The following is a 16,551-nucleotide window of genomic DNA, read 5'->3' as shown; positions in this document are numbered from 1 at the left end:
AACGTGATCTTTTTGGGTGAAGGCAACTGGTCAATAAACCCACATATGCTACCTGAAGGCATCAATGTAGCCGGATTCGAGACCCTCGTTATGTAATGAAGGAGAAGAAAGGGGGTTAACCGAGGGGCGCGATTTTTATTATTCATATCATAAGTAGCCAACAAACACTGACACCAAGGACAACATAGGGGAACTTACTTGTGCTTAATAAATGAAATAAAGAAACTACAAATTAATGGAAATTAAAGTGGATGAAAAAACAACTTGCCGCAGGTGGGAACCGAACCCACAACCTTCGCATTTCGCATGCGAAATGCACGTGTCAACACCTCTTTCTTAAAAACAACCGTCTTGATAGTATACAAACACGAAAGGAAAAAGAAAACCACGCATAATGTAGAAAACACGACAAGAACAACATAGCAACAAAGAGAGAAAACCCCAAAGTTCGTCAGCGGGCGAAGAAAGACTACATACGCACCACGTGGACGACTTTAGGTCATGCGCGGCCCCGCTGTGATTGCGAAATGCCGTCTGGCACACCCTCATAGTCCAATGCGCCAATACGTCGACTGATCTCGCACGGTCCGAAATAGTGCCGCAACAGTTTCTCGCTAAGTCCTCGTCGCCTTATGGGAGTCCAGTCTCAAACATGGTCGCCGGGCTGGTGTTCAACGTAGCGTCGCCGAAAATTGTAGTGCCGGCTGTCGGTCCTCTGCTGGTTATTGATGCGCAGGTGTGCGACCTTTCGGGCTTCTTTGGCGCGCTAGAGATAAACGGCGACGTCGAGATTCTCTTCGTGGGTTACGTGGGGCAGCATGGCGTCGAAAGTCATCGCCGGGTTTTCCCGTAAGCCAGTTTGAACAGCGTGATCTGCGCTGTTTTTTGCACCGCCGTGTTGTAAGCGAAGGTTACGTACGGCAGGACGGCATCTCACGTCTTGTGCTCGACGTTGACGTAGATTGCTGGCATATGGGAGAGGGTCCTGTTCAGCCGCTCCGTAGGACCATTCGTCTGCCGGCGGTAGGCAGTTGTCCACCTGTGACTTGTCTTGCTGTATTGCAAAATGGCTTCGGTGAGCCCTGCAGTGAAGGCCGTTCCTCTGTCGGTGATGAGGACTTCTGGGGCACCATGTCGCAGAGGGATACTTTTCCTGTATCATCGATAGCGTCCTGGAGGATCCGAGGTGCCCAGCAGTCGGATCGTGATGTAGTGCGTGCCGTACTGAAATGACTAGCGCAAGAGTGGACACGGGACACTAAAAAGGCGACAAGGACAAGCGCAAACTTCCAACTGGTCTTTATTACAAAAAGGTATGTATATATACTCTCGCGCACTTGATCATACTTCTGGACCGTACTTCTGACCGTACTTCTGGACGCAGTGCTGAGGCAACAAAACGGTAGCTGGCGCGGACTGGTGAGAAGTTCATCTTTGCGAGAACATCGTTTTGCAGAGAAAACGAAAACAATCGTCGCCTAAATGCTCACGTCGACGGGCTTTCCAAATATTCGATGAGGTTTTTTAGCTCCGGGTCTGATCGTTGCTGTTCAGCGAAGTCTTGTCTTGTCTTGTGTCCCAGACAGGGGCGCATACCCACTATGGGGGATTGGTCAAGAAGCAGGCGGTTTTTCGTATGCTTAGAAGTGAAGCCAAACTAGATTTAAATTGTGGAGCGTGAGACTAGAACTCTTCCACGCTTATTGTTCCTAGAAAGGCGTCGTTGTCCTCGTCGTCTTGCGGCGGCATGTAAATGGGGGCACGTGATAGGCAGTCGACATCAAAGGGTTTCCGTCCGGATTTGTAGAGGACGGTTATGCCAAATTCCTGGAGTCTCATACTGGATCCACAATGCGAGGCATCCTTCTTCTTCTTCTTTCTTTATTTGTTTCCATTGCTAAAATACAATGACGGGGGCTAAGATAAAAGCAGCAATGAGGCAGCTTGAGGTGCCCTTAGCCCTCGTGTTACATGGTGGCAGTTAATAGCGCAATCTACCGTACGCAAAGAACATTACATATAAATATTAAGTACAATCATTAATCAATTCAAGAGAATTTTCCATAGCAGAACAAACAAAAAAGAAACAAAGAAATGGGATAATGACAAATAAAAGCTATGCAGATAGTACGCACCACCACATTACATACACTTGGCAATACGTAAATAAAATTGAAAATCGCGTACACTTGACGATGCATCATTAAAGGTGAAGAGATACGATGATCTATTAATATTGGAATAAGTAAGAGAAAGAAAAGGACGAGCAAAAATTATGTAATTACAAACATTTAACAATATACACATGTGTATACAGGTGAAAAAGAAATTACGCTTGATTCATTATTTAGGAGAATGTTCTGATAAGTAACGACAGTTCTGAAAGGTCCTTTAAGTTTAGCAGCCAACACAAGCCGTGGTGGTCGCTTGCGACATTATAGTGCCTGCCATAAAAGTTAGGCCGGAATTTCCAGGTGTCCCAAGTGATAGCAAGGCATTCCTTTTCCATCGTACAATAATTGCCTTCCGCTTTCGACAGCGACCGATTAGTGTAAGCAATGATCCTTTCAAATCCGTCTTTCGTTTGGCCTAGGAATCCACCGAGCGCTGGGCTAGTTGCGTCGGTGTGCATTTCAGTGTCGGCGCCTTCGTCGAAGTGGGCGAGCACTGCAGGCGTCTGCAGGCTCTGTTTAAGCCCTTTGAAGGATTCGGCTTGCGGCGCTTCCCACTTGAAATCGACTTCTGATTTCGTGAGACAAGTTAATGACTCGGCGATTCGCGAAAAGTTCTTTACGGAGCGTCTGTAATAGGCACACAAGCCAAGAACGCTGCGCACTCCCTTTTCTCCTGAGGGTCAGGGCGGACTCCAGATTTGCTGATGACGTGGCCCAAAAACAAAACCTCGTCGTAAGCGAAGCGGCACATTTCCGGCTTCATAGTGAGCTCTGGTGACTTGATAGTCTCTAGTACTGTACCAAGCCGCCTAAAGTGATCGTCCAAATTTCCGGTGAAGACGACGACATCATCTAAGTAGACGAGACAGGTCTGCCACTTCAGCCCTGCTAACACCGTGTCCATCACGCGATGAAACGTTGCAGGCACCGAGCACAGTCCGAATGGCATAACCTTGAACTCACAGAGGCCGTCTGGCCTAATGAAGGCGTTCTTCTCTCGATCGCTCTCGTCGACTTCTATTTACCAGTAGCGAGTCTTGAGATCCATCGACGGGAAATACTTACCGTTGTAAAGTCGAGAAAATGCGTCGTATATGTGTGGCCGGGGGTATACATCCTTCTTTGGGATCCTGTTCAACGGACGCAGAAATTAATCGACGTAGTTAATTGACGCAGAAACGCAACGCTCTGTCCTTTTCCTTCACCAAGAGTACAGGAGAGGACCACAGGCTTTTCGACGGCTGGATAATATGGTCGCTCAGCATTTCATCGACTTGTTGCCATATAGGTTCACATTGTCGCGTCGAAGCTCTGTAAGGGCTCTAATGGAGTGGTCGAGCAGATTGTTGAGTTGCTATGCGATGGCGTGCAACTGGTGCTTGTCGAATCCTCGATGACGTTGAAAAGCAGTCTTTGTATTGTCGGAGAAAATATTTGAGGTGCTTCTGCTTACTCATGGGGAAATTTCGATTTATGTCAAAGTCTACTTCTTGAACTATGGTCATCGAGGTAGTTGCGGCAGAATCCAAGAGGACAAATGCGTTGCTGTTTTCCACAATTTCCTTGATGTATGCAATCGTGCCATTGTTGATGGGTTTGAACTCCTGGCGGAAGTTTGTCAGCATCACTTCCGTTGGTCCTCTGTGCAGTCTAGCGAACCCTCTGGCGACGCAAATTTCACAGTCGAGCAATAGACATTGGTTGCCCTCGATGACGCCTTCTACGTCTGTGGGTGTTTCGGTGCCGACGGAAATGACAATGCTAGAGCGAGGCGGGATGCTGACTTCGTCTTCAAGCACATTTAAAGCACGTTGACTACGAGCACTCTCCTGCCGTATCGCGTGTTCTTCGGATAGCGTTAACGACTTCGACCTCAAGTCAATGATTGCGCCATGTTGGTTCAGGAAGTCCATGCCGAGAATGACGCCTCGTGAACATTGTTGGAGGATAACGAAGGTGGCAGGGTAGGTCCGGTCATAATTTATAGTTCTTGCCGTGCAGATTCCAGTGGGCGTTATTAGGTGCCCTCCAGCAGTCCGAATTTGAGGGCCTTCTCACGCAGTCTTAACTTTCTTCAACTGGGTGGCGAAAGGTCCACTCATGACAGAGTAGCCAGCTCCTGTGTCTATTAACGCGGTGACTGCGCGTCCGTCCAGGAACACGTGGAGGTCGGTGGCTCTTTGTGCTGCGTTGCAGCTAGGTCAAAGCGTCGGATCACGGATGCGTAGCGTTGACGTGTGACTGATGCGTCGCGTGGTCAGGTCCTTGGTCGGTGAATTCTTTGCTTCCAGTCTTCGTCGAGATGGCGGCGTGTCGTTGTTATGTCGTCGAGATAGTCTCTTCGGTGTCTTCGGCGGCGGTGGACGATCTTCGTTATTTCGACGACCAGGAACCGCACCTCCGTCGGCTGCTGCTTTTAGTTTTCCGGATATGGGCTGAAGGATCAGCCTCGGGCTGGGCCGGTGTATGGACGGTGCTGCGGCGACAGGAGTTAGTTGTTAGGAGTTAGTTGTTACGGCGAACAAGACGGTCGTCGTGGGCTCCACTCAGTGGCGGCGAGGTAGTCGGTGATATCACGTGGCCGTTCACCCTGATGTGGGTACGGTGCATTGACGGCGTACCCTCGCAGTCCCAAGTCGTGGTATGGGCTTCCCCGGTAGGGCGGTGGTCGGGGGCGCACCAGATGTCCGTCGTCCTCAGTTAGCTGCACAGGGCTACGGGCGGGCGTGCTGGCTGGGTGATGGTTGAGGACGGAAGTGCGGCATTACGGGTCCCGGGCGCAGTCGCTGAAGAGGACCATGACGACGGGTGACGGCAGTGTAGGTCATTGCTTCAGGACGGGGTTGCGGTGATGCCGGAACTTCTGGTACTTTCACTGACCGCTGAAGAGCTTCTTTAACTGTGTCAGCGATCTAGGCAACCTAGGGCGGTGACCTCGGGCACAACTTCTGCAGCTCTCCCGCGTGACCGCTCTGATCTTCTAGCGCATGTCATCGGCGCCTAGTGCTTGAGCTTCTGCGCAGTTTCTTGTCACCGCATGGCGGTTGTATTGCCTGGTACGCATTTCAAGTGTCTCCTTGATTGTTATGGCGTCCGAAACAAATTCAGCGACAGACTTGGGCGGGTTGTGTTTCAATCCGGCGAATAGTTGTTTTCCTCAGACATGTGGGGGTTGGCGTGGTGGAAGAGGCGCGTAATTTCCTCGGCAAAGATCCCGACATTCTCGTTTGGCAGCTGCATGGGCGTTTCCAGTACAGCTTGAACTCGCGCTTTGCGCAGGACACTCGTGAAGGTCAGCAGGAAGCCGTTGCTGAAGAGGACCCATGTAGTCACGGTCGATTCTAGGTTCAGAAAGCACGTGCTGGCATCGTCTTCTAGGGTGAAGTACCCATGCCGCAGCTTGTGGTTGGAGTTCCAGTTCTCGAATCCAGTGATCCTTTCGTACGTTTACAGCCAGTTATCCGGGTCTTCAAACGATGATCAAGGAAGGTCGGTGGTTCCCTGGGCTGTTGCAGCACGATGGGGGACTCTGGGGCTGCCATTGGAGTTGTAGACTTGGCCACAATCTTCTTGGTTGTCTAAGGTAGAAGTACGTGTTCCGGGGGCATGGAGCAAGCCTGCGGCTTCCTCGATTGTCTGGGATGACGTTGGTGTTTTCTTCGCGGTCCGGGCTTTGATCACGGCTAGTCGAGGGTGTCCGGTCCATGAACGAAAAACACCTCCGCCAGATATAACGTGGTAGTGACGGTCAAAAACGCAGTAGCAAAACTTCGAATTGAGAAAATAACTCTTTATTGGGGGAACCTGTGCCCAGAAAAAGAGGCTACCCTCGAAGCGCCATAGCGGCGAACACAGTCGGCGATCAGCGAATATCTCATGAGCGGGTCAAGTGCGTCGGCTTTTCTGCATGAGCAGTGGCGTAGCTAGGTCGTCTGGCACCCGGGGCCCATAGGTCTTCTGTCACCCCCCCCCCCCTTATGTAGTCGAGGAAGGCGAGGATATCGACAATTTCCGGGTTTCAGCACCAGTACAGCCACCTTGGATACCGCGCACGTTCCCCGGGTCCCCCTCTCCTTCGCTTTCTTTCCCAGAGATCGCGAATGCAGCTAATATACACGCTGTTTTTCCTGCCCCAAATAACACAGGGTGCTGCACTGATAACGTGTGATAAGCCCACGTACACATCTTCTGTCAGACTGTAAGGCTTGGCAGCCAATACAAATGCGGCATCGTGGAAAATATGACTCACGTACAAGTAACAAAAAACAACTTTATAATAGAGTTTTAATTACCAATTTTAGCGGCAATATTGCATTTGCAAAATTGAAGCCCGACATTCATATCTTGCCCAACAACAACTTCACAAAAATCGTCGTAGGTACTATGGCACGCAGTATTTTGTCTGTGGGCAGCCCTGAAAGAAGACGAAAATTAAATTGTTTGTCAGTGACGCTGATCTCCCCACCCTATTAGAAAACGCTACCTGCCTCCACGCTGCGCGGGCGCGAATGCTATGACAATTACGAGTTCTCTTCATTCTGATCAATAAAGCCCTGTTTTCATTTGCTGCTATACGGACAAACGTGATTATCCGAGCTGCGGTACCACCGCAAGATTGGAAACAGAATAGAGCACGCTTCGCGTCGATGCTTGGCGTCACAATAAAAAAAGAAAGAAAAGGCCGCGATGAAGCCCGTGCCAGCGAAAGCTTGCACTACTGTTGGTCTGCACTCGCAATGGAGAAGATTAAGGGATTAACGTCACTAGTCCACTATTTCATATTTCTTTCGCTGCGGCCATATACTGGGCGCCGCCCGCAGTGCCAAAGTACTGTAGGTTGTAGCACCCAAAACGATATTGTTTAAGAAGATTTTGTTGAGTTAATAATATGACTTTGAGTCCTCGATTCTCGAATTGAAGTGCTTCCTCTATAAGTACTAATTACGGGATTATTAAGGATATGGTTATCACTTATCTGCCATATTTTTCGCGCTACCGAGTTCCTAGTAATCACAAAAAGACATAACTTTATAGAATCTCGATCGGGAAATATCCTTACAAAATTCACCTTTTTTTTCATAAAATTCTGTGCAGCTGATACAGACACTGTGCTTGTGACATGAAGTCACACAACAACAACAGTTTTCTGAAACTTTCGAGGGTAAGAAGGAAAGCGTGAAACATAACGGCAGGTTTCGCAGCGGCTTCTCGGAGCGAGCGGGAGGGAAGTAAAAGCGAGCCGGACATCGCGGCGGGTCCGCGACTACAGCCTGTCGAGTCATACGCCACCAAACTCTTCGGCCGAACCGAGTCTGAAGACGATCCAGAGAATTCCATTGGCGACTTTTGACGGCCCAACTTATGCAACGTCGCTTTAACGAACGCTTCGCCGTAAACGCGAGCGCCGGGCGCGCTGGTTGAACGCCCTCTTGCTGCTATCTTTGTTCGTCTTCACTGCGCGTTCTGAACGGAAGAGGGACTCAAGAGCCCCAACGCCTTACAACGCCTCACTGTATGTTTAGCGACTCCTGCTCCCAGCATGAACGCACAGCACGAGCGCACCCCACATGAAACGTTCCGCTAAGGCGAGTAGCTTAGCGACCATTTCGCGAATTAATTTTTCAGCCCGCACATTCGCGCCATTATTTCGTGGGGTGTTGATAGAGCTGCAGCCGACAATACTGCGGCGCAACGCATCGGGTGAATGAGCTCGGGCTACTGGATACCGGAGCATTCTTTGCAATTTGTGCCCAGTCAAGCCAGCGGAAAGAGGGCCGGGTGTCTTCCCAGGTAGCACACAAAGTCTTGAAAACGTCGTATTAAGGGATTCAACGTCTGAAACGGATTTTTGACCAAAATCGACGCATCAAAGACGTTCCAAACAAGATAGCTTAAAAACGAGGCGTGAATACGTTTTGATAACGTTGGAAGCCAGGCAGCTTAAAAACGAGGGGTGAATACGTTTTGAAAACGACTCAAGGCGCCACCGCCACGCCACGGCGCGTCAGCCTCTTTAGCGGCTTCTACAATATTCAACAACCCATCAACGCGATCCAACCTTGCGCAAGGTGGCGATACCGTCGTCAAATCATGTGACCAAGGTGGCCACGTGATTCGTGATGCCGGGCGAGCCGGGCATAGTCGCGTCGTCATGGCGTCGTCGCGTCACCGCACTCGCATTGCGCTGTGGTGTGTCTGCGGCTGTTCTGAATGTGCTGCCGCTGCCCTTTGCTATGTAAGTGTTGCAGTGTTTTGCTGTCAAGAAAACGATATTCTTTGATCAGTTTGGGTTGTGCGATATGTTTGTGTGATTTTAATTTGGAAATTAGTAGTGTTTTCAATAGTTATGTGACCAAGGCGGCCATGTTATTCGTGAAGCCGGGCATAGTTGCGTTATCGCACTCGCATGGCACTATGGTCTGTTTGCGACTGTTCTGAATGTGCTGCCGCTGCCCTTTGTCATGTAAGTGTTGCAGTGCTTTGCTGTCAAGAAAACGACATTCTGTGATTAGTTTGGGTTGTGCGATCTATTTGAGCCGGGCATAATAGCGTTATCGCACTTGCATTGCGCTGTGGTATGATAGCGGCTGTTCTGAATGTGCTGCCGCTGCCCTTTGTCATGTAAGTGTTGCAGGGTTTTGCCGTCAAGAAAACGACGTTCTGTGATTAGTTTGGGTTGTGCTATCTGTTTGTGTAGTTTAATTTGGAAATCAGTAGTGTTTTCAATTGGAGGGCGCGGAGTGGAGGGCACTAATCAGCTCTTCAAGTTCATTGTCATGTTATGTGAGGCGCCTTTTCACTGACGCTGTAATTAAGGCGTTAAGGGCAGTATAAGGACGAACGTTAGAGGGACGAAATCGTGCCTGTGTGTCCCTAGCGTCGGGATCGGCCGCTATGCGTGATACTAACAAGAAAGCATTTTGCAGAATGCGAAGAAAGGCGGCAAAATCTGTGCGCACCTTGCCGATCTTCGCAATAGAGCCGTCATCGTGGTATTTTAGTCTCCCGTTTAGCAAGAGTGTTGCAGACAAGGGAACTGGTTCAAACAGGCTTTTTTTTTAATGATTCAGTACTAGTGCGGTATCCCAAAAGGTGAGGTCAAGTGCTCGCCCTATTTTCTTCCCTCGCGCTACAGCGCACTGACAGAATTTTGCGTGCACCATACCGGGCTTTTATCGTTTGCGCTGCAGGTTCTCGATTGTGTTTTCGCCCCTTTTACCCTCGTGATGGGTATTTCATGGTATTACCGGGTACCACATGTGTCCATATATTGTGTCCAATATATGAAACGGCCAAATTCGATTTTATTTGACGCCTCAAATGGTAGTAATGTATTGAGTCACTTGTAGCTTCGTGCTTTTTATCAATTTTACTATTTGGCGAATGGATACAGCATGTACGCTGCATAACTCGCTTGTGGATACTGCATACGTGAGTCGAGTATGCCCGGTATAAAATAACTTGTATGCTTTAGGTAGTACGATTGTTTGCAGTTTGGGACATGTGTCGGAATGTACGCTGTGCGCCCTTCGCGCTTTACGGCGGCCTGCCGAGTTCGTGCGGGTGCCATGTGTGCGCATGGAGTTTCCTAGCGCGTACGTCTGTGCATTATTTGATACCGGTTTCACACGGGGCTCTTTTAGCCGCTATCCAGTCCGTTACAAATCGAATTTCTCGGTCGTGATTGGCTCCTCTGCGCAAGCTACGAGAGTGAGCCAGTCGCATCGATAATTTCGATCCGGATCGGGCGTGATCGCGATCGAGAGTGGTCGCGTGACACCGGTTTTACACATGGCTCCCACATAGGGAACACTTTAAGTTCAATGCTACTGAGTGAAGAGCAAGTGCATATATATGCCAGTGGTGGTATGTGGGCAAGTCTCTCTGGTGAAGTCAATACTTGTGCATTAAATACATTTCAATTACCAGCGTAGTGCATCAATGTGTCTACTTCGACAAAATGGAGCACCAGTGCAGATATCTGAGCATACCTGTCCAGGGCAGCAAGTGTGTCTACATTGAAACCACCAGCATGTGCGGCAGTTCTATTTCCAGCAGCGGGACTGCACAATAATCAGTAGGGTGCTCTCAAGCTGTTTATCTATGAAGCTCTGTCTGGACTGTGTGCCAAATATTTTTGGACGTGAAAGTGGGGGTGAATTGGTAAACATCAGTGGAACTGTGCCTGGACTTTGTGGCTGGACTTTGTAAATATTTTAAGGCAGTTTTCCTAGCCTCTAAAGCCGCTCGAGTTCACTCTTCTCCTCGAGCGGCCATTTTTCCTAGAAAGTATGCCTTCCAACCACTCGGAATGCCTTCCAACCACTCAAAAAACCGACTATCGCGGACAACATGAGTCTCTTTCCACGTAAGTGTGACGCTCGGAGCAGGAGCTGTGGCGCTTGAAAGTAGCCTGGGGCCTGACGAACCAACCGACTGAGCTATCTTTCCGGGCAACATCGAAGGGTCACGAGTTCAAATCACCTGTTATGTTCCTTTTTTTTCGCCCCTTTTTCTTTCTTTTTTTTTTCTTTCTTTTAATGTCTTTTCCTTTATTTTATCACTGTACGGGAACCCTCCTAAAAAAAAAGAAAAAAAAGAAAGAAAAAGATATACATCTTCAAATATGTATGGCCTCACATGTGCAGGTCATAAATACCAGGTTCTCTAGCCGAGTGCCATCCATGCGGTATAACCGAGCTCAGATTGGTCCACCTTGACTGATCAAATAGGGCACCACTGTAGGTTAAATGAGGCGTACAACTCCTGCGGGACCCGCCGTGGTTGCTCAGTGGTTACGGTGTTAGACTGCTGAGCACGAGGTCGCGGGATCGGACCCCGACCACGGCGGCCGCATTTCGATGGGGGCGAAATGCGAAAACACCCGTGTACTTAGAATTAGGTGCACGTTAAAGAACCCCAGGTGGTCGAAATTTTCGGAGTCCTCCACTACGGCGTGCCTAATCAGAAAGTGGTTTTGTCACGTAAAACCCCATAAATTAATTTTTAATTTAGCTCCTACGGGGACGGTAGAGTATCCGTCTCCAGTGCAAGAGGACCGTGATCCAAACCCCGGTGCCGCGCAATTCTCCACCGGAAAATACAAAAAAAAAAACCGTGTGTTGAGAAAATTGCACAAACAGGCCTGGAGTGCGGCCTGATCCCGGTGACCAGAACCGGTAACGCACTCTCTCACCAGAGCAGGATTGGCCACCCTGGTGCAGTACTTGGCCACAACCTCCTATATGAATACAACAATCGAACCCCGGCCCTCAGTCCCCAGCAGCCGCGAAGCAACTGACCACGGCGGCGGTCAGATCTGTGACGCTGCAGAGGGTGCTAAGAATACCTGGCTCCGGACAGGCCGCCATTGGAATCTGAACCTGGCAACGTTTAACGTTAGAACGCTATCTAGTGAGGCGAGTCTAGCAGTGTTATTGGAGGAATTAGAGGGTAGTAAATGGGATATAATAGGGCTCAGTGAGGTTAGGAGGACAAAAGAAGCATATACAGTGCTAAAAAGCGGGCATGTACTGTGTTACCGGGGCTTAGCGGAGAGACGAGAACTAGGAGTCGGATTCCTGATTAATAAGGAAATAGCTGGTAACATACAGGAATTCTATAGCATTAACGAGAGTCTGGCATGTCTTGTTGTGAAACTTAATAAGAGGTACAAAATGAAGGTTGTACAGGTCTACGCTCCTACATCTAGTCATGATGACCAGGAAGTCGAAAGCTTTTATGAAGACGTAGAATCGGCGATGGGTAAAGTCAAAACAAAATACACTATACTGATGGGCGACTTCAATGTCAGGGTAGGCAAGAAGCAGGCTGGAGACAAGTCAGTGGGGGAATATGGCATAGGCTCTAGGAATAGCAGAGGAGAATTATTAGTAGAGTTTGCAGAACAGAATAATATGCGGATAATGAATACCTTTTTCCGCAAGCGGGTTAGTCGAAAGTGGACGTGGAGGAGCCCGAATGGTGAGACTAGAAATGAAATCGACTTCATACTCTGCGCGAACCCTGGCATCATTCAAGATGTAGACGTGCTCGGCAAGGTACGCTGCAGTGACCACAGGATGGTAAGAACTCGAATTAGCCTAGACTTGAGGAGGGAACGAAAGAAACTGATACACAAGAAGCCAATCAATGAGTTAGCGGTAAGAGGGAAACTAGAGGAATTCCGGATCAAACTACAGAACAGGTATTCGGCTTTAACTCAGGAAGAGGACCTTAGCGTTGAAGCAATGAACGACAATCTCATGGGCATCATTAAGGAGGGCGCAATAGAAGTCGGTGGTAACGCCGTTAAACAGGAAACCAGTAAGCTATCGCAGGAGACGAAAGATCTGATCAAGAAACGCCAATGTATGAAAGCCTCTAATCCTACAGCTAGAATAGAACTGGCAGAACTTTCTAATTAATCAACAAGCGTAAGACAGCGGACATCAGGAACTATAATATGGATAGAATTGAACAGGCTCTCAGGAACGGAGGAAGCCTAAAAACAGTGAAGAAGAAACTAGGAATAGGCAAGAATCAGATGTGTGCGTTAAGAGACAAAGCCGGCAATATCGTTACTAATATGGATGAGATAGTTAAAGTGGCTGAGGAGTTCTATAGAGATTTATACAGTACCAGTGGCACCCACGACGATAGTGGAAGAGAGAATAGCCTAGAGGAATTCGAAATCCCACAGGTAACGCCAGAAGAAGTAAAGAAAGCCTTAGGAGCTATGCAAAGGCGGAAGGCAGCTGGGGAGGATCAGGTAACAGCAGATTTGTTGAAGGATGGTGGTCAGATTGTTCTAGAGAAACTGGCCACCCTGTATACGCGATGCCTCATAACCTCGAGCGTACCAAAATCTTGGAAGAACGCTAACATAATCCTAATCCATAAGAAAGGGGACGCCAAAGACTTGAAAAATTATAGACCGATCAGCTTACTGTCCGTTGCCTACAAAGTATTTACTAAGGTAATCGCAAATAGAATCAGGAACACCTTAGACTTCTGTCAACCAAAGGACCAGGCAGGATTCCGTAAAGGCTACTCAACAATAGACCATATTCACACTATCAATCAAGTGATAGAGAAATGTGCAGAATATAACCAACCCTTATATATAGCTTTCATTGATTACGAGAAAGCGTTTGATTCAGTCGAAACCTCAGCAGTCATGGAGGCATTACGGAATCAGGGTGTAGATGAGCCATATGTAAAAATACTGGAAGATATCTATAGCGGCTCCACAGCCACCGTAGTCCTCCACAAAGAAAGCAACAAAATCCCTATAAAGAAAGGCGCCAGACAGGGAGATACGATATCTCCAATGCTATTCACAGCATGTTTACAGGAGGTATTCAGAGGCCTGGAGTGGAAAGAATTGGGGATAAAAGTTGATGGAGAATACCTTAGCAACTTGCGATTCGCTGATGATATTGCCTTGCTTAGTAACTCAGGAGACCAATTGCAATGCATGCTCACTGACCTGGAGAGGCAAAGCAGAAGGGTGGGTCTGAAAATTAATCTGCAGAAAACTAAAGTATTGTTTAACAGTCTCGGAAGAGAGCAGCAGTTTACGATAGGTAGCGAAGCACTGGAAGTGGTGAGGGAATACATCTACTTAGGGCAGGTAGTGACCACGGATCCGGATCATGAGACTGAAATAACCAGAAGAATAAGAATGGGTTGGGGTGCGTTTGGCAGGCATTCTCAAATCATGAACAGCAGGTTGCCACTATCCCTCAAAAGGAAAGTGTACAACAGCTGTGTGTTACCAGTACTCACATATGGGGCAGAAACCTGGAGGCTTACGAAAAGGGTTCTGCTGAAACTGAAGACGACGCAACGAGCTATGGAAAGAAGAATGATGGGTGTAACGTTAAGGGATAAGAAAAGAGCAGATTGGGTGAGGCAACAAACGCGGGTAAACGACATCTTAGTTGAAATCAAGAAAAAGAAATGGGCATGGGCCGGACATGTAATGAGGAGGGAAGATAACCGATGGTCACTAAGAGTTACGGACTGGATTCCAAGGGAAGGGAAGCGTAGCAGGGGGCGGCAGAAAGTTAGGTGGGCGGATGACATTAAGACGTTTGCAGGGACAACATGGCCACAATTAGTACATGACCGGGGTAGTTGGAGAAGTATGGGAGAGGCCTTTGCCCTGCAGTGGGCGTAACTAGGCTGATGATGATGATGATGATGATTCCTAACAGGCTCATTTTCGTGCGACTTGGTAGAGGATGCGACGGCCATGCGGGGAACAGTGCTTGGCACTGCGCCGTGGCTCTTACAGTCAACACCGACGCTTCTACTCATCTGGGGCGCGATTGGAGATCGTTGTTCAAAACGCCCGACCAGTTTCACCTCACGCGATTGGCCTAGGCCGTGCCAACGGGTGCGGCTGACGACGTCTGCGCGGCATAGGCCAGTCGCGTGAGGCGAAACTAAACGCGTGTTTTGAACAACGATGTCTGATCGCGCCCGTCACCCGCGAAAATTAGCTTCAGATGATCGTAAACCTTTCAAGACCGCTTCTAGGCCAGCTTTTTGATAACGTCCTAAAAACGTTTAGAAATTGGTTACGAATAGTTTTGCCAAAGGGATTACTTGTGTCTTTCCCAATCCTATTTCTTGACCAGCTTTTTGAATACGTCTTGCAGACCTGTTCTAGATCGTCTCAAGAAAGTAATTAAGCCGGACATTAGCAGAGATATACGATCTTTTCCCGCCGAAGTTCTCTCATTCGTGTCTTCTTTAACCCGTTTTTATCGTCTTGGATAAACGCTACGAAAACGTTACGTATCTCTTTTGTGCTACCTGGGAGGCGTGTATGACACCCCCCCCCCCCCCCACTGGCCCCTTGCACCCGGGGCCCACGGCCCCCCGGCCCCCCCTGTTGCTACGCCACTGTGCATGAGTCATCGAATGTTCCAGAGTATAATTGCTGGCGCTCGCATGTCTTCCAGAAAATACTACAGAATTAGCGTCGCGCACACAATGAGATTAAACAAGGTTCGGTGACAACAGACAGCGGATAGAACCATCGAAAACATTCTAGAAGCTTCCGATATACGCGGGCGCGTTCTGCGCTGGGCGATAACATTTGTTAGACAGGGAAAATCAGTCGGCCAAGAAAGATAAACAAGTAAACGTGTCCATACATACAAACACTAATGATAAAAAAGATGTACTGTTGAGTCCGGCAATACAAGGCAGAGCTGTTTTATTGCAAGGGAACAAAGAAAAGGAATCTGGTTTCACGGCCAACCAATAGACAAACTACTGGCTGGAGCCTTCCTTTTTTTAGCTCCTTTCGCGTCCGACGTCTTCAGCGCCTTCTTAACGAATCGGGGGTCTGCCATACCTAACTCCCGGTGAACTTGCAGAAGCACGACGTTGTTCAGCGAGACAGTTGTGTATATACAGCGTGTCTGTATATGCTCGTATATCTGTCAATGCTATGGCTCGCGGCCCAGGTTAGCGTCAAGTTTGTTTTGTCAGGCTTCCTTTTATAACCTTTTTTTTTTGCAAACACTGCGTGGAACTGTAAACATGCCAATTATAAACTGACACTAAATAAGCAGCAAGATAAACTGTAGATATACTATTTTAGAGCGCGGCTCTTAATGGCCCATTCCTGCGGCGAGCGTCGTCAGCGGCGGCGGCGCAACCGAGCGAACGGGCACAACAGCGAAAGAGAGCGAATGCGGAGAGGCAGATGAAAGACGTGGGCCGCGAAAGGCGGATACCAATAAGAGCGGCCCCTTCAGTGACGTGCTAGCGGGAAACTGCTTTCATGAGGACCCGTCCGACAGCTCAATGCCTATTCGTATCTGGTGTCAGCCGGACCGCTCGTTCCGTACTATCATCCGCTCACGTCAGCTCTCGCTCGCGCTTCTTTCGGTTGTCATTGTTTAGCAATCTGATTGCATGTGCCACGCGAATTCTCCAGTTCTTTCTGGAAGCCAAGCAGCATCAACAATTATACAGGAACCTTGAATGAGTCATGTATAACAGCCGACGCGCTTGAACCGCATATCAGATTTTCGACGATTGCCGACCCTGCTACATCTTTCTCTCAAATTGATTGCCTTAATATATCCCGAAATGAAAAGACGTATAGAGCTGCGCAAAAATTTTTCATAAGGGACATAGTAATCGCCGGTAAATGTTTTTTAACAACGTATATCATATCTAATATCTTAAAACATCTCTCATTGCTGCCGGAATTTATGGTAACAAGCGAAGGCAAAAAACGCGGATAACATAATAAAAACACAAGAAACAACAAGGGTAGGAAGCCATTCGCTTTTGAATACTTTAAGTGTTTCTTTCGGAGCAAGCGCGAGGATAGTTCTCCGCCTTACCT

This window comes from Dermacentor andersoni, chromosome 1, assembly GCF_023375885.2.
Source record: "Dermacentor andersoni chromosome 1, qqDerAnde1_hic_scaffold, whole genome shotgun sequence".
Taxonomy (NCBI): Eukaryota; Metazoa; Arthropoda; class Arachnida; order Ixodida; family Ixodidae; genus Dermacentor; species Dermacentor andersoni.
This window is presented reverse-complemented; position numbering follows the sequence as displayed.